Source organism: Triturus cristatus, chromosome 1_1 (assembly GCF_964204655.1).
Source record: "Triturus cristatus chromosome 1_1, aTriCri1.1, whole genome shotgun sequence".
In the NCBI taxonomy this organism is placed as follows: domain Eukaryota; kingdom Metazoa; phylum Chordata; class Amphibia; order Caudata; family Salamandridae; genus Triturus; species Triturus cristatus.
The window spans coordinates 1,158,667,200-1,158,690,770 of NC_140579.1; the positions used below are offsets into that span (position 1 = coordinate 1,158,667,200).

At 40.0% G+C, this 23,571-nt stretch overlaps 1 pseudogene; it reads left to right on the plus strand.

Moving 5' to 3' along the window:
- Nucleotides 1-23,571, plus strand: part of LOC146871790 (sodium-dependent neutral amino acid transporter SLC6A17-like) — a 1,038,204-nt pseudogene that overhangs the window by 842,508 nt on the left and 172,125 nt on the right.

Here is a 23,571-nt window from a genome sequence, read left to right on the forward strand (position 1 = left end):
GCACAGAGGCTAAGCAGGATATCAATGATGGGGCATAGAATTGGACAATGGAGTGCAGGAGGAGTGGACTGGTACATCATGCTAAATGGAGGGCAGTGGCAGCACATCAGACCATGCATGGCAAGAGGGAGGAGGCTAGTCCATGGATTCAGACAACAGAGGATAGGGGGGAGGTGGATGGGGCAGCAAGCTAACTGTTCAGAGAAGGCGGGAAGGCCAGTGGCAGAACAACGGCCACACAGGGCTGCCATAAGGGAGCAGGGACATGGACTTGGACAATGGATGGCTAGGAGGAGGGAAGGCAGGAGCAGCACGCTTGGGTGGGGGCAGCACAATGCCAGGCCCTGCTTCCAACCCCCCACCATCCATTGTGATATGCATCTTACTTAACGTTAAAAGAAATTTGCTGAAAAAAACAAAGATTACAGGGACGGTATAGTTAGACTCAGATTTCACTCATACACAACCAGTGAAATTCAGCAGTTATACTTACCTGAGCTAACTATAACTTACGCCCCCGCAATGTACTGCTAATGACCTCAGACATTACATCATTCATGACATGGTCAGTTACATCACTCCTGACATCACTCATGACATCTCTATTGAGATGTGAATGGAATGGAACTATAATCGCTAGAACTTTATTTAGGGATAGTGTGTGTATATTAACACCCCTTTTTTTCCTTTTCTTTCGTGTAAGAACCATTATAATACACAACGTGCCCAGATTAATATGGCCGATAGCCTTTCACTTTAAAGTAATGTGTAGTCCATTGTTTATGTTGATATTTGCAATTCCAAGTATGTTTATTATGAATAAGTCACATTGACGAACATACAGATATGGCGGTCACGGGGCAAGATATGCTGAAATTACATTGTGTGCATATTAACACTTGTTTTCTTTTCTTTATTGTATTAATGTCTGAATTTTCACATCGTGACCAGGCCAATATGGCCGCCAGCTTTTTGGATTAAAGTAATGCACTGCTGATGACGTCACATATTACATCACTCATGACATGGTCAGTGACATCACTGATGACATCACTTGTGACATCTCAAATGACATCACTGATGGCATCATCTACGTGATCATCTGATGCACCTCCTCACACCCTAAAATACAGACTACCATTCTCGAAACCATAGACACACCAATACTGATACAGCTACAATATTCTGTGCACTATGCATGCAGACCTCTAATCAGCTACATAGCTTTGATACAGTCTTTTAAATACTCAGTTAGTACCTATGCAGTCTAGGAATCCTTCTGTCTTTCCCATGCACTTCTCCATTCAACCTTACAGCACTATCTACGTATCCTATCACTCTGCCAATACCTAAGCACTAATAAATTTAGCATGCACTCTCTTTGCAGCACTTAAATTACTCCAGTTATTAGTCATATACTTAAGGAATGGCCTAGCCACTAACACAAGTGCAGGTACAATATTTTGTACACTATGCATGCACACCTCTAACCAGCTACAAACTATTGATACGCTCTTCTAAATACCCAGTTAGTACTCATGCAGTGTAGGAATTGTCCAGTCTGTCCCATGCACTTCTTTAATCACTTATCTACCACTATCTACTTATCCTATCACTCTACCAATACGTAACGACTTATAAATTAAGTGTTCACTCTGTTTGCAGCACTGTCATCATTCCAGTTACTAGTGGTATTCTTATAAAATGACCTAGGCACCAACACAAGTACACATAACATATTCTGTGCATAATCCCTACAAATCTCTAAGCAGATACATACTATTGGTCCACTCCATTAATTACTGAAGTAGTACCCATGCAGCGCAGGATACCTCCTGTCAGTCTCATGCAATTCTTCAATCACCCATCCAGCACTATGTTCTTATTGTATCAGTCTGCCAATACCTAAGCACTTATGGGGCAGATTTACAATCACCCTGCGCCACCAGTACGTCGCTTTTTGTAACGTAGTGATGGCGCAAGGCACTCCTTCATATTTACAAGGAGAAGAAAAGCCACCCTGAGTGGTTTTTCCTCTCCTTGTAAATAGGACCCCTTCATACACAGAACTTTGTGTTGAAGGGGCGTCCCATAGGTGTTGCTGTGGGTGTTCCCACGCAACACCCATAGAACAAGACACATCTCCAGATTTATGTGAAATCGTAAATCTGGAGATGTGTGTGAATGCTGCACCATCCTAGAGTTGGTGTAGCAAGGCGCAACGAGGAGAATTGTTTTCATTTCTCCTCATTTTTTCCTCTTTCAATGCATGCTGCATTCCAATGCATACATTGAAAAAGGAAAATTCCTTTACTGATTGTTTTTGTGCAGGAAGGTGTCCCTTCATGCACAAAAACAATCTCCACACGACACAGACATCCTTGCACCATGGTGCAAGGGTGCCTGTGTCACCGCATGGCTGCAGTTTGTGCAGCAGTGCAGAGGGAAGCACAGAGTTGCAACATATTCATGTACATATGTCACATCCCTGTGCTTTGGAAGTGCCACAGTGCAGTGCAGCTAAAGAGCTTGCAGTGTCACGCTGCAGTACTTCCTCATAAATCTTCACCTATAAATTCACCATACACTACTAATGCATTCTTTCAGTCAATCATGCTGTATACATATATTCAACCAAACTTTCACACATTTCCTTGCAATTATAGTTCTTTCTTTAAGAACTTTTTTTTTCTTCTTTTTTCTTTAGTATTTTTTTGAACAATTTTGTATTTTTGGGGATTTTTCAAAAAATGAACATAAAAAAAGAACGAATAAAACAGGAAACATTTGGAATTACTTATCATTCCAAAAACAAAAAACAAAAAAAATTAACAACGATGGTTGTGTTGCGCAGCACAAACTGCATCCACCGACTGCTCACCGAAGCATATAAGTTTCTTACACTTCACGCAGTGTTGCTCGAGAAAGGCGAATTCTGGCCTAATGTCCATTGCAGGTGTTCCTAAGGATGCTCCAGATGAACTTGCCACAGCAGGTGAGGGGTTCAAAGTAGCTTGCCTCATTTCCTCCCGAGCAAGATTGAGAGGATGTGTGGTCCAGAGATGCTTGTACATAGAAGCAGTGCCACAAGAGTATTTTTTTTCACTGCCTCTTGACAGGACTCGGTCACAAATTTTGCATGTCACCTTTCTTGCATTTACTTTCTTCTCTCCAGGTGGAAAAGTGAAGAATTTCCACATGACAGATTCCGGCCTCTGTGGACGTGGTACCTCCTGCAAGAATTCTTCTGCTGCTTTCCAGATGCCATTTTGTTTGATATTTTTTTAAAAACACCCAAAAAAACATGCAAAAAGGGTTCTTGTAGGAAGTGATGTCTCTCTAAAGATGCTCCAACAAGAATGTTTAAAATGGGTGGGGTCCTTCAATAGTTACAGTGGGAAATGTTATGAACCAATGAAATCTTTTTTTTTTAAGTCACATGGGATCCGTGTACTCTGCGCTTACGAAGCACGCACCTGACGAGACTTTGCGAAAATATATTTAAAAATAATATACGTTTATTATAAGTACAAATATATTATTTTTATGAATATCTTAGATAATCTCTTGCCCTAATATGTATATTAAACACACATACATCTAATTTTAGAACATAAAAAAAATTGCGGGAGTCGCGCACCCAACACGCCCCAGCACGTATATGATGTCACACGGGACCCACCACCGCGCAAGCGTCGCGTACCGTAATGCGCATGTGTCGCAAATGCACGGGAGCAGGTGTCCTCGGTTACTGGTCGCATACCAATCGCGCACATCACGTAATATTAAATGTATATGATGTAACGGAAAAACACGCAGCCGTCGCACACTGTACGCGGATCCTTCACGACGTTTCAAAAATGGCGGCTAGAATCCGCGCACCCACCATGATGTGTACGCTTTGGGTGCGCGACTCCGAAAAAAAATTGGAAGAAAAAATAAAAAATGAAAATAATATAAATGTATTAAAAGAAAAAAAGAAAACAAAAAAAAGACACAATTTTTCAGCTTTAATTTTCTTGTTGTTGCAATTTTCAGAAAAATGTATAACTTTTTTTAATGAATAAAATATTTATAAATAAACAGTTAAAAAACTGTAGAAAATCAGTACAAAAAATAGGTATAACTACTATTACACTTAAAAAACCTTTGAAATTCACTGAAAAAAACATAGGTTTCAGAGACGTTATAGTTAGAAATTAGCATTTAAAAAATCTTTGAAATTCACTGAAAAAACCATAGGTTTAAGAGACGTTATAGTTAGAAACTTGCATTTAAAAAACCTTAGAAATTCACAGAAAAAACCATAGGTTTCAGGGGTGTTATAGTTAGCTGGCCATTTCCCTCGTAAAAAACCATAGAAATTCCTCCATTATAGTTAGTTCTGCTAACTATAACTCGCGCGCCCGCAATGTACTGCTGATGATGTCACATATTACATCATTCATGACATGGTCAGTGACATCACTGATGACATCACTGATGACATCTCAAATGACATCACTGATGACATCACTGATGACATCAACCACGTGACAATCTGATACACCTCATCATACAGTAGTATAACCTTTCATCACTCACTGTAAAATACAGAGTACCATATTTGAAACCATTGACACACCAATACCAGTTACTATGTACCCACTCACTGATTCCTAAGTCTACACACACAACTACCCATTCAACAATAGAATCACTTATACATGCAGTCACTAATTAATAGAACACTATCAAATGCACTTATACACATATATAGACATTGACACATCAGCAGTCATCTTAGTTGGTTATGCAGTTATCCTACTCACTCATGAAAAAAATTAATCACTCTTACATTTACTCACTTACCCAATTATTCACACAACACCTCATTTATTCAAACACATAGTAACTCATAGTTAATATGTTAAAAAATCACCATTACAATTATACACTCATTCATATAGTTAATCTCACAATCACTTACTCTTATATATACTTATTTATATACACCAACTCTCACATACAATGCCTTTTATTTTTTTACTTTGTTGAAGATGTACAACTAAAACATATATATTCGCTCACCAACACACAAATAAATATACTCAGTCACCCAAACAACTGTTTCCAAATGCACTCCTAAACCTATACACCTAGTCAATCAACTATTCACACATCTACGCATAGAGTTACACACACCCCATCCAACCACACACAAACTCAGTGTCCCATACAAATACTCACCCAACTAATCAATAACTAATATACACACTCATGTAGTTAGTGACCAACTGATGCAGCATGTTGTACAACAGCAGAGACAGTGATGCACACATTCACATAGTTTAGTTACTAATCCATGTATTAAGTGAGACACTTTTAAATACTCACTTAAACAGACAGTCAGACAGCTACTAAATCCTCCATCCAGACAGTTATATATCCACTCAATCTTCAATACAGATTGGTATGTATATAATACATATTTAAATTTCAAACTATACCACATTCACTGGATGATGTCATCAGTGATGTCATCAGTGATGTCATTTGAGATGTCATCAGTGATGTAATCAGTGATGTCACTGACCATGTCATAAATGATGTAATATGTGACATCATCAGCAGTGCATTGCGGGCACGCGAGTTATAGTTAGCAGAACTAACTATAACGGAGGAATTTCTATGGTTTTGTACGAGTGAAATGTCCAGCTAACTATAACACCCCTGAAACCTATGTTTTTTTCTGTGAATATATATATATATATATATATATATATATATATATATATATATATATATATATATATATATATATATATAGTATCACTTTCTTTGTAAACATTTAGGGACACATACTGTTTTCCTATAGTTGTATTTTCTCCTCTTACCCTTGCCTCTCAATTTTAATTTTTATTGTGATTTATTTTCACTCTTTGATGTCCTGCTTTCTGTAAATACATTCTAACACCTATGTTTTCTTAAACTGCTTATGTAAAGCACTCACATATTGGATCTTGTTTGTGATATATAATCGAAAAAAAGAAAGAACTACATTGAAAGTGAGTGTAACCCGGACTATGTCAAAACTGTGTTGATGTCATTAGGGTTTGGTCAATGTGCAGCTGCAACTACACATGGGCACAGGAGAAAAACGTGAGAATAGGTGTGGTTGAGCATGTGACACAAACACAATCAGCCAAACAATAATACAGTATTGAAATAAATGATCCATAACGAACAAACATATAGTTAATTAGAAACATGTCACAGAAATGAGAAAAAGAATTGGCAAAGCAAATAATTATCGGCAATATGAGAGCTATTGGCATTGTCAGTGGTACAGAAGTGACTTTCTTCTATATAAAACCTGTCTGGAGCTAAAAAGGATGCCATAGGGTGTAGAAATATATTATAGTTTATATAACTGCCATGTCATCAAGTTAAATGTTTAACCGACTCCAAAGATAATTGCAAAAAATGCAAAAAGATAACTACCAAGACTTTGACACTGAATCAGAGCAGAAAGAAATAACGATACAATTAAAAGTAGTGAAATGCAGTCATATCTCTGAATGGAGGTGTGCAAGGAAACAGTGGGCAATCATACCTTGGAAGTATCCAATGAGTGTGAGATTGGTTTTGGAGAGTGTGCCCAATTAAATCAAAGAGAGTAAAACGATTTTGGAGATTGATGATGATTTTCAGGGTTCATGATCTCATTTGAGATGCTGGGGAGCATTTTTTTTTCTTTTTTGGAAAGTAAAGACAAAGCCAGCGAGGTTGACATGTGACTTGAGTGGTATGTTTGTGACTTCGAGTTGAATGATAAGAAATGTCTGCAGATGGTCACTTCTGCGTCATTTCCTAATTTTACATAGGTAGGAGGTGTACATGCCCATGTGTGGATGTCAACATGTGGACACATACCTGAACACGCCTTGTCACTTACCAGAAGGCAGCAGCTGCCTTGGGGTGCTACACAAGAGGGGATGGGAGCTGCCAGTGAAGAAGCGATGCAAGAAGCAACTGGAGGGGCAATAGAAGCTGAGAACGGGAATGCAGCACCTTGAGGCACAGCCTGAGGCTCCTTTGCCCATTTAAACTGAAAATGAACTGTCAGAGTTTTTATTGCGGCCATTGTAGATTAAGAAATTGCGCATGATTAAGATCGGCGACAATACGCTTCGAGCATAAACAAGCAGCAGTGAGGGAGGGAGTGGGGGATTGGTCAAGCAGTGAAACGGGAGGGGGTTCGGGGACTGGCAAGCAACACTATGAAATAAATTCAAAAAAATCCTCTCACTTTGAAGTCAGAGAAGGAAAAATTAACAGGCGCCCCTGGAAAACAGCATCTGAAATTTGACCTCAGTCTTTGAATGCACTGCAAATGGACGAGATAAGAACGCGCGGGAGCCATCCGACGCATAAGTGATAGTGTGCGTCGGCTGGCTCCCGCGCATCCGACGCCATTGCTCATGAAATCCCTCTGGTGCAGGCACCAGAGAGATTTCTTTTACTCCCCCAAAGTCTCGGGAGCTGGGGAAGAGCTTCCCCAGGTCCCGAGGCCCCCCACCCCGTTTCTGTGAAATGACGATCTGCGCGCACCTCACGCTGATGTCATTTCACAGAAACCAAAACTGAAATGAGCCTTTCAGCTCATTTCAGTTTCACTTTCTACGTGCTCAGGGGGCTATCTCAGCCCTCTGAGCAAGTAGAAAGAAGGGAGAGGTATCATTGGAAAGGGGAGAATCCCTGCTTGGGGATCGCCCCAGGAAGGTGATCCCCAAGCAGGGATCCACCCACTAGACACCAGGGAGGGGGGAGTGGCCCCTTGGGCAAGATCCTTTGCTCCCCTCAAAATGTTTTGTCCAAATTCAGTCTTTCTGCCCCCGGGGGGCCAGAAAGCCCACTAAATGCCATGGATTTTTTTGGGAGCAATTGTTTTTAGGGTGGGTGCTGCCCAAAATGGGCATTCCAATGCCCCCACCCCCGCCACAATAACAGCCTTTTTGCCCTCCCTGAGGGACAGAAAGCCCACTAGACGACATGGATTTTTTAGGGGAAATTTTAATTAGGGCGGGGGCTTTCCAAAACGGGCATATCAATGCCCCCACCACAATTACAGTCTTTCTGCCTCCCATGGTGGGAAGATGGGGGCACTAACCCACAAACAGCCCCCCCAGGGGGGCAGAAAGCCCACTAGACGCCAGGGATGTGTTTTTGGGCAATTTAAGGGTGGGGAATGCCCAACATGTGCATGCCAATGCCCCCAACCCCCACCACAATTACAGCCTGTCTGCCCCCCCCGGGGGAAGATGGGGGCAGTAGCCCCCAATATGCCCACCCGGGGGACACAAAGCCCACTAGATGCCAGGGATGTTTTTTGGGGCAATTTGAATTAGGGCAGGGGCTGCCCAAAACGGGTATGCCAATGCCCTCAAACCCCCACAACAATTACAGCCTTTCTGCCCCCGAGTATCATTTTACTCGGGAGACTGAGAGGAAAGCTATGGGGTAGGACATTTTGTTCCGGCACGGTAATTTCACACAAAAATTTGTTTTGTTCAGCTAAATTTGAGGTTTGCAGGGCATTCTGGGTAGGGAAACATTGGGGATCCACGCAAGCCATATCTCGCTGGACTCCCCGTGGTGTCTAGTTTTCAGAAATGTGTGGGTTTGGTAGTTTCCCAAGATGGCCGCTGAGCCCGGGGCCAAAAACCCAGGTGACCCCCCCCCCCTTGCAAAATCAGGTTGTTTTGTGATAGGTAATTTTGATTTCTCCTCAATACGTTGCCTTTCGTGGGTAGTTGACCCACCCACACGAGTGAGGTATCATTTTTATCGGGAGACCTGGGGGAACGCTGGGTGGTATGAAATTTGTGGATCCACATAGATTGCAGAACTTTCCCACACAGAAATTTGAGAAAAAACGTGATTTTGTTCAGCTAAATTTGAGGTTTGCAGGGGATTCTGAGTAGGAAAACGTTGGGGGACCCACGCAAGCCATACCTCGCTGGACTTCTCCGGGTGTCTAGTTTTCAGAAATGTATGGGTTTGGTAGTTTCCCAAGATGGCCGGCGAGCCCCGGGCCAAAAACCCAGGTGACCCCCCTTGCAAAACCAGGTTGTTTTGTGATAGGTCATTTTGATGTCCCCTCAATACATTTTGGGCCCTTGCCTGTCATGGGTACTTGACCCATCCACATGAGTGAGGAATCATTTTTATCGGGAGACCTGGGGAAACGCTGGGTGGTAAGAAATTTGTGGATCTACGTAGATTCCAGAACTTGCCCAGACAGAAATTTGAGAAAAAAATGATTTTTTTCAGCTAAATTTGAGGTTTGCAGGGGATTCTGCGTATGAAAACTTTGGGGGACCCATGCAAGCCATACCGCGCTGGACTCACCCGGGTGTCTAGTTTTCAGAAATGTGTGGGTTTGGTAGGTTTCCCTAGATAGCCGCTGACCCCAGGGCCAAAAGCTCATGGGACCCCCCTCGCAAAACCAGGTTGTTTTGTGATAGGTAATTTTGATGTCGCCTCAATTGGTTTTGTCCCCTGCCTGTCGTGGGTACTTGACCCACCCACACAAGTGAGGTACCATTTTTCTCAGACGGCTTTGGGGAATGCAGAATTTTGTGGATCCACACAAATTCCAGAACTTTCCACCACCGAAATGTAAGGTTTTCAAGGGATTCTGGGTAACAGAACCTGGTGAGAGCCAGACAAGCCACCCCATCGTAAATTTCCAAGGGTGTCTAGTTTTCAAAAATGTATAGGTTTGCTAGGTTTCCTTAGGTGCCGGCAGAGCTAGGTTTCAAAATCTACAGCTCGGCACTTTGCAAAAAAGTGGTGTTTTCATGTTGCGTTTTGGGCCGTTTCCTGTCGCGGGCACAGGTATTTAATTGTTTGTTTCACTAGGCCTCAGCACTCGTGAACAAGGAAACAAGTTTTTCCGAAACGCGTAGAGTTGTATATTGCCTAAAATAAAACTCTGCCTTAAAGCACTTGGGAGCCGTGAAGCGTTGTTTATTCCTGACGAAGAACTACAATGGAATGTTTGGATATTTGGGTTTCGCTAACCCGTCACGGCCCGCCGTCATCAAGTGGCTCGAGTTGAAGCGATTCTGTGTTTGGTGGATACTTTGTATCAACTCCTGCCCGCCCTGCTGTTTTTGAAACTATCGTCGCGTCCCGGAGGAAGAAGCCTACATAGAAGCTCTAGAAAAGTGGAGATTGACTGCTTCGGAGTGTGGCTTGAATAACCGGGTAAGCGCAACGATTCTTCAGACTTTTTCTGATTATATCTATACAATAATTTTCAGCTAGAGGGCAGACGGAGTCTCGAGGATATTCGAATTATAGACTTTCCGGAAGACCGCTTTTCGGCAGACGCGCTACCAGCGTTCAAGTTAAAAGTAACATTATGGCAACACAGAGGAATACTAAACGCAGTGAGGCTGCCACATTAATGTTTGAAAACAATACCGCAAATGATGAGATAGAGATCGTAGAAAATACATCAGAAAGAACGGGCACCCAAAGTAAAAAACAATTGTGGGATTACCTATGGAAAGCCTTAAAATCTGAGCAAACAAAGTGGTGGGAGGCAACCACCCTGCAAAAATATATTGATGTGGGTAGGATCCCACGTGGACTCAGAATCTTTACAACATCAACCTTCAACAACCCTGACCCAGAGTTGGTAGAGGAGTGGGCAGGTAATAGCCACAACTGTTCTACGATAATGTTGGGTTTACTTGTCAAATATGCTCGCAGAGACTGTGATAGACTGGCTATTGAAATTGATGAAATCATGAGTAAACAGCCTGCACATCGGAAGAGTTTCAATCTGACATGACCAAAATGCAAACAAATCTTGATAGAATTGAAGAGGATATTAAAACCAAAAACAACGTAAATATCATTGAGATCAAGTCGATTATGAGAAAGGACAAATACTGACATTTGCTAAAAAATACGATAATTTACGCGCTCAAACACAAGTCCCCATTTTAAAATCCAAGAAAAAAGTACGTATAGTCACTACAATGTCGGAAGATTCAGACAAAACAGGAGAACACAATGAGACTGGAGAAAGTGACAATTATGAGAGCGATGCATCTGTTATTTCAGAACATCAGGGAGCAAAAAACAAAATTTTAAATGAATTTACGCTAATGGCACAGGGAAGGATCACAACTCAATACAAGCAGGGTGCCGGCGGTTACAGAGGACGTGGGCGCGGCGTGAGAGGAGAAGGAATCAATACAAGAACATCAGCAAGAGATGTCGACAGCCCAGTGGGAAAAACAACAAGGGGCCAGCAAAAATCAAAATGAACGACAAAAGAACGGTGGTGAACCTTTCAGGTCGGATTTTAAGACAAGCTGAAATAGATGTACTTTCTCTTGGCCTGTCTTTTTGTCCCACTACCAAATTCAATTATACACAGAGTCAGGTTGATCTATATCATTTTACTCGTAAATTGAAGTTAAAAAAATGGTTTGCAACAAAAGTAACAAATTATAATGAAAAACTATCAGGTGCACCTAGCATTTTGAATATTGATGATATTGAACTGTTACATGATATGCATGAGTTACAGGATGATGAACACGTGATCGATGATCCTTATCTTAATTTAATCAATGACAATATTGAGTTAGATTTGCGCTATACCAGTGGTTTTAAACCCAAATCTATTTTTCTCCCCCAGGTATCAAACGAGGCGATTGATGTCTTTGAGAAGGGAGTTATATACAAATTTGATAAAGTTCGTAAAAAAGAGTGGAAAAAAGCAATTCTAAAAAGCTAAATTTGAGTCAGGATCATTATGACGCAATTCAAGCTTTGAAAAACGATGATTGCGTTATAATCAAAAAATCTGACAAAGGGGGTAATGTGGTGGTCTTGTCTAAGGAGATGTATCTATAAGAGGGGCATCGTCAACTTAATGATAGAGACAACTATGAGATCACCACCAAAGCTAAATACGAACAAGCAAATAAAGATTATAAGGAACTTTAGGGTGAATGGAAGGAAAGGGGATTGCTTGAGCAAGAGGAATATGATTTCCTGAATTGTAGGCATCTTAAACTTCCAGCTTTTTATCTACTCCCAAAATTGCACAAAGATGAGATCAATCCCCCTGGAAGACCAATTGTATCCTCTAGGGGTAGCTGTTTAGAGAATACCTCACGCTATGTAGATTTTTATCTACAACCACTAGTCCAGAAACTCCCGTCTTTTATAAAAGACTCGAGTGACTTTTTAAGATTGATGGATCAGATCAAATGGGAAGATAATTTCCTTCTAATGACTCTGGATTTTACAAGCCTGTATACCTGTATCCCCCATGAAGCAGGAATTAGGGCTTGTCGTCATTTTCTGAAGCACAGGTCAATTTCACATTTATTTCATACAGAAATGATTATTGACATGATGTATAGGTGCCTCACACAGAACTTTTTCATTTTTGATAAGATCATATATCATCAGATACTCTGGACTGCGATGGGGACCTGCTTCGCTCCCAGTTTTGCGGGATTGTATCTCGGCTGGTGGGAGGAGCAGGTCGCCACCGCATTACCTCTATACAAAAAATGTGTTGTTACATGGGCTAGATACATAGATGACATCTTTGTGGTTTGGAATGGCAGCATAAAGCAGGCTAATCAGTTTATCAAAACTATTAATGAAATATCTTTAATCGCCAGTTCAGCAGTAGAATTGAAAAAGAAACGATTGAATTTCTAGATCTCAAAGTAGTGGTTACAGGACAGCGATTAGAAAGCTATCTATTTTGAAAAGAAACTGCTGGAAATAGTCTGCTACATGCAGAAAGCTGCCATCCAATCAACCTCATACGAAGTATCCCGTTGGGAGAACTATTACGGGCTAAGAGAAATTGTAGCAATGACCAAGGATTTGAAATTGAAAAGGAAATATTGATCTAACATTTTCTTGAAAGGGGCTATTCTGCAAAAGACATCTTCAAAGCTTGTGAAGAAGTTAATAAGAGAACTAGAAATGAACTCCTTCAAGTGAAACCGTTAGAATCAAATATTAATACACCTGAGAGTAAGATTAGATTTATTACCACATACTCTAATCAGGCACATGAGGTCAGAGAATGTCTTTTAAAATTTTGGAAAGTTCTTAAAACTGACAAGGATATTGCGCCTGCAATTGAACATTATCCCCAGGTGACATATCGTGAGGCTAAATCCTTAAAAGATACGCTATGTCAAAGTGTGGTGAGGTCCATGCCCAAGTCTACTAACCCGGTACAGGGATTTTACACTTGTCAAAAATGTAAGGCATGCAAATATAGTAAAAACTGCAAAGTGGTCACTTTGTCTGCAAATGCAAAACCCTTTTCAATATCTATACATGTTTCATGTAACAATGATCATGCTATCTATGCCCTGAAATGCCCATGCAACAAATACTACATAAGCAGTACTATCCATCCTGCCAAAAAGAGGGTCCTTGAACATCTGAGGGCTATTACTAAAGAAGACAAACAATACCCAATAGCCAGACATTTTAAAGCAGAACACCAACAAAACACGAGTCTACTCTCATTCTGTGTCCTTGACACTGTTCCTTTGAGAGAGAGAGGTGGTAACAGTGTCCTCGAATTGAGACGGTTAGAGTCGAGGATGATAATAGAATATCAGACAGTACAGCCTCTGGGACATAATATTGACGAAGAACTTGCTGTGCATTTGGGTTAACCCTTAGTATGGATGATCCTTCGATTCTTCTCTACTTATAGGTGTTAACTTTATGATCTTTAGATGGCGTATTTTCCTCATCTGTTGTTTGTATTTTTGTGATTTTTAATATGTATTACCTGAGTTAATTTGTGACACTGTTTTTATTATGTGTATTTTTGCAGATTGTTTTCATCTTGTGAGTACTGACCAATGAGTTGGAAGAACCTAGATATGAAAAAGGACCATCAGCGGTGTTTGATTTTTGTTATGGACATTAACGCTGATTGTTATCAATTATGTATATTGACATGATTGTTTAGAATGTTGTAAATGGAATTCTCTATGACTATCTGCCCACTGCGGCTAGATGTATAATATGATACCGATACTGTTTGTTGCATTTGAATTGGCCTCTGCACACTTGTGCTAAATAAGATCTACCCAGTGTTAACTCTGTTTGGCCGGACTAATATGGTACTATAAAAGGTTCACAGTATTGTCAATATGGTGCAACGAGTTATACAGTGCAGGTATTGAGTCTTGAATAATTAGCGATTCAATTTGCATTTACACACTAGTGTTTACGTGCTGTAGAGTATTATCGATACAGGCGAGGGGAACAATAAAGCTTTTATGTTCAACATCGAAAAAACCAAAAAAAAACCGAAAAACGCAGACCCGCGATATTTTGGTCCGATTATACTAAAACAGATGTATGTTTTTAACAATACAAATTGTCTACATTAGATCACTGATATTTTTGGTCAAAGTGTATTTAATGTTTTTCACGATCTGTGAAGTCTGTTTTCACGTTTTGTTGCACGGAACTCACAGGTCACGTGACAGGTATTTAATTGTTTGTTTCACTAGGCCTCAGCACTCGTGAACAAAGAAACAAGTTTTTCCGAAATGCGTAGAGTTGTATATTGCCTAAAATAAAACTCTGCCTTAAAGCACTTGGGAGCCGTGAAGCGTTGTTTATTCCTGACGAAGAACTACAATGGAATGTTTGGATATTTGGGTTTCGCTAACCCGTCACGGCCCGCCGTCATCAAGTGGCTCGAGTTGAAGCGATTCTGTGTTTGGTGGATATATATATATATAAACCACAGACAGTGCAAAACATATCTCACACAGAGAGGCAGGCCTTACAACGCTTAAAGGAGGATAACACCATTGTGATACGTGAGGCCGATAAAGGGGGCAATGTGGTTATCATGAATCGTACAGATTATCTCAATGAGATTATTAGACAGCTTAATGAAAATACATGCTACAGGGAGGTTGCACTCAATCCCATCCCCACTCTGACCACCATGATAAATGCCAGACTGAATGAATGGAGAGACGTATGTCTGATTTCAGAAAATGAATATTGATACTTGAAGGTTGATTGTCCATCTCACCCTTGCATATACATCTTACCTAAAATACAGAAGGGGGGACCTTTCCCCCCTGGAAGACCTAATATTTCGGGGGTGGGTTTATCCACCGAAAAACTGTCTCAGTTTGTAGACCTCAAACTACATAAATACGTACTTGACTTACCATCTTATGTCAAGGATAGTAAAAACATTCTTGTCAAATTCAAAGACTTTCGGTGGTCTGAAGAACTGTTCTTTGTGACTTTTGATGTCGAAAGTCTTTATACTTGCATTGACAAACACTTCGGGAATATGGCCATGCTCTCCTTCCTGGACAGGGAGGGTGCAGAATTGTATGAATATAATGAAATGATTGCCAAAATGGTTAACATCATACTCATTAACAATTTCTTCTTACATGATAATCGCTGGTTCCAGCAGATCAAGGGAGCTGCGATGGGTTCCAGGTTTGCTCCTTCGTTCGCCTGCCTCTTCATGAGGTGGCACGAGAAGGAGCATGCCTGGGTCCGATGTGCTGCCCCCTGGACTGAATTTATTGTGTTCTGGGGGAGGTACATAGATGATATTATTTGTGTCTGGTCTGGTTCTATTGAAATGTCACAGCAATACTTTACTTACCTAAATGACAATGTATTCAACGTTAAAGTTACGATGTCCTATCACAAGAACAGTATTAACTTTCTTGACATCAATTTTTACATTGAAAATGGGGTGATACAAAGCAAACGGTACAGAAAGGAGACTGTATGCAATGCTGTACTGCATGCCTCCAGTGCCCATGCCAGCTCCGTTATCAACAACATTCCCTTTGGTGAGCTAACACAGATTAGGAGGAATTGTAGTGAAGAGAAAACTTTCTTGTCCTATGTGAGAGAAACAAAGAAAAAATTCCAAAAGAGAGGTTACAGCAATAAGATTCTAGACAAGGCTGAACAAAGAATACTTTCCACTGATAGGGAACTGACATCACAAGACAGGGCTAAATACCGAGACAACTGTAAAAATGGAGATAGGGTTAGATTCATCACACAATATACTACACAGAGCAACAGTGTTTTCAAGGCCTTTAGAAAAAACTGGCATCTCCTAACCTCCATCCCGGGACTTAAGGATTGTATTACCGATATGCCCGCTATTACATTCAGTAGAGGTGTTCCGTTGAGGAAACATCTTTGTCCCAGTTATGGTACAACTCCACAAACAAGTGGGAACTGGCTATCAAGTAAACCTAATGGATTTTTTACTTGTGGTAGTTGTAACATCTGTTCCATGGGGAAGAACAGAATCAAGACCTTTTCCTATAACAGCCCACGAACATATAACATCAATCGGTTTATTAACTGCAATACTACTCATGTAGTGTACGTTTTGGGATGTGAGTATGGCACAATTTATGTGGGAAGTACCATCCGCTGCCTGAAAATTTGTATACAGGAACATAGGAGAGCTCTGCTTAATAGAGATACTGGATATCCCATAACTGAGCATTATAACACCAAACATGATAGTAGAACCACCTTTTGGTTCCATGGCATTGACCATGTCCCGATTGGCAAAAGAGGATTCAACGGGGATTTGGCACTTAGACAGATGGAATCTAAATTGATTTGTCGTTTGCGTGCTACTACACTGGGTCATAATACAGATGCTGAAACGCATCACTTTCTAAAGAATCTGCCAGTTTAGTTACCCTATTGATGACCGTATCTGAAGTTAAAAATGGAGATGTCAAATTACGAGAGATGAAATACATTGATGTATCCATAAGTGGATAGAATTGCAGGATCTGCCATTAACAATCTATTACTTTATTGCTGTATCCTTTAAATGTGGCATCTATTGTTATTACCATCTATGATAGTCACATGTTCTACATATCCACTCATACCTCTTTTCCTTTGCAATGATATTCCTTTTTACTTGTTAATCTTGCTTGCAGCCTGGTGCGCATACTTGTTCATTCCAATCTGGGGTGTAATGGTGTGTTTAAATCACCCATGCACCTTAGCTCCTGGGTTTTCTACGAATTGGCGATGTTACTCCAATTGAGTTCACTACCATGAGTGTTATTAATGGGTCTACGGACACGATCTACTTATTATAGGGTCGGCGTTTTGTTGCGTGATTTTTAAGGTTGGCCCATTTTCCATTTATGAGATCGCGGAGATCTAATAACCAGTTAGGCATTTATCTTTTTATTCTCTTTGCGTATCATACCACTATAACACGTGGATGCATTCATAGTCCACTGTTTACACTGATTGCCTTTTAAACATGGCGCCCATTTTCGTTCCGTTTTTCATGCTATGTTCGGAGACGCAATTTGTTTGTCAGGTGATCAACATTAATTTACAAATTAGGTTTTCCCGGGCACGACGGAAATACCATCTTTTCTGTTCATGCTGCTGGTGATTCCTCTGGACTTCCTAGGTAAGCCCTACAATTGATTATGGTGTGGCTACATTTTATTGGTTTGCCACGTGTGTCATTTTATTTAGTTTTGCATCCAATTTGACATACTTGCGCACTATATATTTTGCTTAATGAGTAGTATTGCTTAATTTCATGTTACATATTCTCCGTATGGATAGCACCACACTCTTTCGGTTTTCTCTTTTGTGCCTACCTTGATCTATGCCTGACTCATTTTGACACCCTTCGCACCCCTCCCCTCCTCTCCTTTTCTTGAGTTCGCTTATAACTTGCTCTGAGTGTATCGTTTTTATTTTATTTTGTCTCGATACACACGTTTTTAGGTCTCGCCTGAGCCAGCGCTTTAGCGCTGCTCTCGCGAGAGCTTTTGTAAAAGGGGGATTTGGAAGTGCAAACCAGTGCTTTCAGGCCGCCAACTACAGTGCATGTGCGCCGGGCGCGTGCACCATTTGGCAGCCTGTGTGATCATTTCACGGCCGCTTTGATGTTCTCAGTGAGCCGCGCGGCCACTGAGAACATCAAAGCGGCCGCAAAATGATTACTTTCACTTTCGCGGCCGCACGGCCGCTTGTTCTAATGTAAACCCGTTTCATTCTTTACGTACTTCTCGCTCCCCTTTCTTTATTTCTCATCTTTAACCCCTCGCGTTTTCGACTCTCAGACGTTTCTTCTACTTAGCCTCATATTCGCCTCTGTGACTCTTCTGTCACTCCCACCTGTTTCTCTCTCGCGGTCAGTTTCTCCCTGTCATTCCTTTTTTCCTTGATTTCTACGCACTCCTTCCATCATGTTTCTACTCCACGCCTTTCCTTATCTTATCCTTATCGTAAGGTTAGGTTTCTACACCTTTCCATATTTTTATCTTACCCTCAGCATCCTTCTTTTTACTCATGTTCTCCACACATTTTCTCTTTGTTTCGGTCTATAACTTACCTTCTCCGCCGTCATACGCTCCTGTCTTCCCATCTTTCTACGCCCGTCTCTTTCACGTTCAGATATAATACCAAGATTCCCAATCAACCGGGTAATGTTTCCCCCTTGTTAATGTGTGTTTTAATATGCATGAGAGCCCTGGTAATAGTAAACGAACGATCTGTGTTGTTGCTGAGGACTCCCTGCTCTGTTCTGCTTGTCTTGAGGAATGTGCTTCCTTGAGATAAGCACAAGTTTTATGGGGTCCCTTTGCTCGACCCGAAGAATTCCTTGTCTTTGCTTTTGAAGTGTAGTGGGGGCGGGGGGTTTATGACCCCTCAATCCCTTTGCTTAGCAAACTTTTTGCAGACGTGAGCTGCATCTGGTGTCACGTTAGAAGTTCTAGAGCCCAGATATTTGCTGTTAGCGATAAACAAAAAAGGCTTGCATTTCTGTGAGTCCAAATAATTTCTGATGGCTTATTGCCTGTTTTCTTCGTTGATGTGGGAAAACATTTTTGGGAGGCTACTCCTGTGAGAACCTGGATATTGTTGAAATATCCCTTAAATCCTGTTTCAAGTAAAGACAAGCATTTGCAATGCAATAGGTCTCGCATTTACACAAGTTTAAGCTGTTGGCATTGTAAATGAAAATGCAATTTTTTATTTTTTTTTAACATAAATAAAAGGCATTGTCATTTACAATCCCAATAGCTTCAACTCGCGTAAATGCGAGACCTATTGCATTGCAAATGCTTGTTGCATTGGGTACTATTACCGGTAACGTTTGGGATCTGCTTAATTATAGTTACGTTCCAGGTAACTATTTATGTAGTTTATCTCTTGCCTAATTAAATACATCCTTTGGTTCGTTGTTTTTTTCACTTTTTCCAGATATCTGGATTTCGTTTCTGTCGGTTTGGGGACTCGTATAATGGAATCACCAAGCAAGAATTCTTGGATACTATAAAGATGCATTTGCTGAGTTGAACCTTATCTACTTGTTACTCGAACCTTCAATATCGGTGAGATCTTTTGCTATTTTGTTATATACGCCGACTAGTACGGTCTGGTTAAAACTCTGCGTACTTTGCTTTGATTTTGGGTGAACGTGTTACTAAATCAGGTTGGACCGTTACCATTGACTCTCATACACCTGAACACTTAATATAGGTGCTCATCTTATTATAGCCTAGATATTGGGTCATTGGTTACTTTATGTATGTTCTCAGTTATTGTGTGTATTGAGTATTATCTTTGTGCTCCCACTTATTTGCGTTTTGAAATTGATTTAGTTATTTTTTTGATTACATACTTATATACTTTTTTTCTCCAGATCATTTTACTAATAGTTACTCTCTGGAACGCCCAATGGGACTGATGCAGCGTGGAAACCTGGGTATCGGGAATCAAGACAAAACCCCTTACCTAATATCCTCCTTCTGTCACAGACCAAATATCACATTAACACACTCCTACAATCATTGGTGGGGCCCATAACACCAACATTCACACGTCACTTCTCATTGGTCTGCACTTATAGGAGAGATGGATGTTCCAAGCGCTGACATGAAAGGAATACCTTATAATCCTATAGGAAGAAAATTATTTACACATATGTACATTAAACCTTATCTCTACCCATCATAATCTTAAAAATTAAGATACTCCTCCCACGTGATCAATAGATCATTTAGTTGAGTTGATATGGTGATTTAGTCCAGCTAAATACACTCAAGATCCTGATCTATCCTCTATTAATAAACAACCAAAACACATTTGCTTGTTAATATTTTGTTTATCTAAATATTGCAAGAATTTCGTTTTATCTAGTGAATTTATTAATCATTACGCAAATCACAGAACACCATATTTACCTATTCTGGCTATCGGTCGTCCTCTAAGTCATCAGATTTTAGTCATCAATCAGTCAGAATTCGAAAGTTCTTCATGCAGCACACTACAGTCCCATGAATGATCAAGGACCAGAGCCGTGCTAGCATCTGTCGGTGCACATAGATTTAGGAAGTCCTCAGTTCATCAAAGAAATGGGCAGTAATTCAGTCTGTCAAAGATTCAGGAACACAGCGTCACCGTCGTCTCCGTCAGCAAAGAAATTATAAGGAAAGAAAAGCAAGAAGCGCATCCCTCTCTATTCTATTGTCATTTTATAATGAAAGTCAAGTCTAAATGATACATTTTACAAAATTTGGACTTCATCCATTGGTCAGTTAAGATCGTTCAATGCTGAAGTAAGCAATTTTGGTTTAATTCACGTGGTGATGTCATGGGTTCTTCTAAAGTCAGTCCATACTGGTTTGCTTGTGGAAGTCCATTGTTTTTCGTCTTGGCAGTCATCCCATAGTGACCTTGTTCTGGTACACCACGTTTAGAGTTCATGTTGAGGTCTAGAAACCTTTGTCGCATCGGCGCACTTCGCTCCATGCCTCGTGAGACAGTGGCCACTTTGTCGTGTCACGTCGGCGGCCATATTTGTTTTTAGGCCCAACGATAACTTAAGCGAAACAAACACAAAAGAATAATTAATACATAGAAATAATGAATAAAGTGTTAAACCCTCACTAATTCCCTTATGTGCTTGTAATTATCTAGCGTATAGCAACATTCAAAGCGTTCATATTCACCAATTGATGTCATCTGGTGCAACATTACAAAAACAACACGAAAGCAACATATACCATGCAGTATCCTATTTTCTACAGTTAGTATGCGTACATGGGTTAATAAATACAATTATTCAGCCATGTAAATGCTAATCCCACGTGTATTTCATACATTAGTAATATTGATTAGATCTCAAACAAACACATTAATACTTATTATAATTAATTGATTATTCTCATTAGTGTAAACATGCAGAATGGGGGGGTATACAAAATTGTGTACTACCCGCTCCATCAATCCCCCCTTTGGTGATTTTATCACCACCTCATAAACATTTTGTATACTTTTTCATAGAGTCAAAGTGAATTCTTGCTTCCATTATTACATCTCAGTCTCCCCAATTTCTTCAATTTTTGCTGTCTTATACATATCTTCTTTTATCTCTTCTAATTCTGTTTCTTCAAATTCCCTCTTCTGTTTCCTATTCTGTCTCCTTAAATTTTCTCTTAACTTTTTCTGAATTTTCTTCCTTTTATAACAAAGACATCCTAATCTTAATATTAATACTAAGAAAATCACACATGTTAATGGAAATAAGATTTTACCTATAAAGGTATTACCTAAATTTACTAAGAAGTCTTTAATAGAAGATATTTTCTTAACAATCTTTTCCCAAACACCTTCAACCTCCAGTGGTGCAATTTCGTCATGCAAATCAGTTATATTTTTAATATAAATTTTCAAATCTTTACTTTAGTCTGGTATGTAAGTACAACAATGTTGGACTTTCAACATTCCACAGACTCCACCCTCTTTTGCCAATAATATATCAAGGGCAAGTCTATTTTGCATCACCATAGCACGCATGGCAACCATTTCAGTATTTACCAATAAAAATCCTCCAGCGGTGCTTGTTGACAAGCGATCCACTACTGTTGACAGTTTTCTAATCTTATTTGCATTCAGAGTTATTCCCACTGGTGGTATCAATGCTCCAAAGATATCACCTACAATTTCTGACCAAGATTCTCTCTTTCTACGTGCTAAATAACTACCTAAATTATGTACACCATCTTCTCTTTCCATATGAAAGATCTTTGGGAAAACTAGGCCTACATAACATGTGCCATACCAATGGTCTGGCAAACGATAATACGCCCTGTTCCCACATATAAAATATAATCCTGGAAAAACTGGATCATTTCCTCCTTTAAATCCCTATCCACCCATGATTCGGTATGTATCGTGGCACTCGCTGTTACCTACAAAGTAATTATCATATGCAGTCTTATTCCCTCTAATACACAAATTTCCTTTCTGAGGCCAATCTAAAGCCATAGTTGGACTAGCTTCTCCCTTCAAGTGTTTTTCCATATCTTCATCCCAAACTGTCTTTTCTACCTTTCCTTCAGAGGCCTTCCTTTGCATTTTCAGTCTCCTTTCTTCAACCATATCTAAAAAAGTATTTTCTTCTTTCTTTAGACTGCAAGTCAAATTGTTTTTAGATATATATATTATAATGTTAATTCTTTAGTCTCTAAGAAATATTCACCTAATACCTTTGCAGGTTTTACCCTATTTAGTTTCTTAATTGACGGTACTTGTGAAAATATGTTATCTACATCTGAAAAATAATACTCTAGCTTTCCTGTTTGATGAAATAAACTAGCTATTACACTACATGTTATTCCATAAGTTACAGGAAGTTGGTGATAAGTCACTCCCTCCAAAACAGATGCAGGTAACTGCATACAAACGTAGCAGTCCCTCACGTCCATTGTCTTTACATATTCATACAGTAATTTTGAAAATACATTGTTAGAAAAATCAGTTATGGACCTGTCTTTATGCAAATAATGTTTATCTATTCTGGTCTGATCTACCCTTTGAATCTGCTCTATATTAGTCTTATTTTCACTATGTCCTTCTATTGTGCCTAAGTTAACCTTAGATGTAATCATCAAGGCTAGTATACTCCATAGAAAAAATAATCCTGTACAACAACAACACATTTTACACCATCGCTTCAAAAATATACATTTACCTTTTCTACCATCTGTTTGCCATTTCGTGAAATGAACAGTGACTTTTGACTTAGCCTCTTCTACTTCACAACTAGTTTATCTAACCCAAGGCTCTAAGCACCTACTTGGTTCTACCAGTTTTTATCTTTTTCCTTATTTATTGTCTTTCCATCAGCAGCATTCTTGTCCTATTCAGTTTGGCATCTCATCATTCTTCACCTTTCCTTCGTTGTCTAGATATAGGATTTCCTGAACATCCGTCTCTTCTCCAATATCGGAAAAGATAACTCTCAGGATTTCCGATTCTTCGTCTTCCTCAACCACTTCTGGTATAGTCACTTCTGGATTTTCTTGGCTATCTTCCTCTTCTTTAATTTCAGGCAGGGCTACATATGTCCATTTCGGCGACTTTTACTTCTGGTTAGGCTTCCTCGTTCTTTTGCTTTCCTCAATTATAACGGTTTCTTCGTCTTTTGATTTCTCT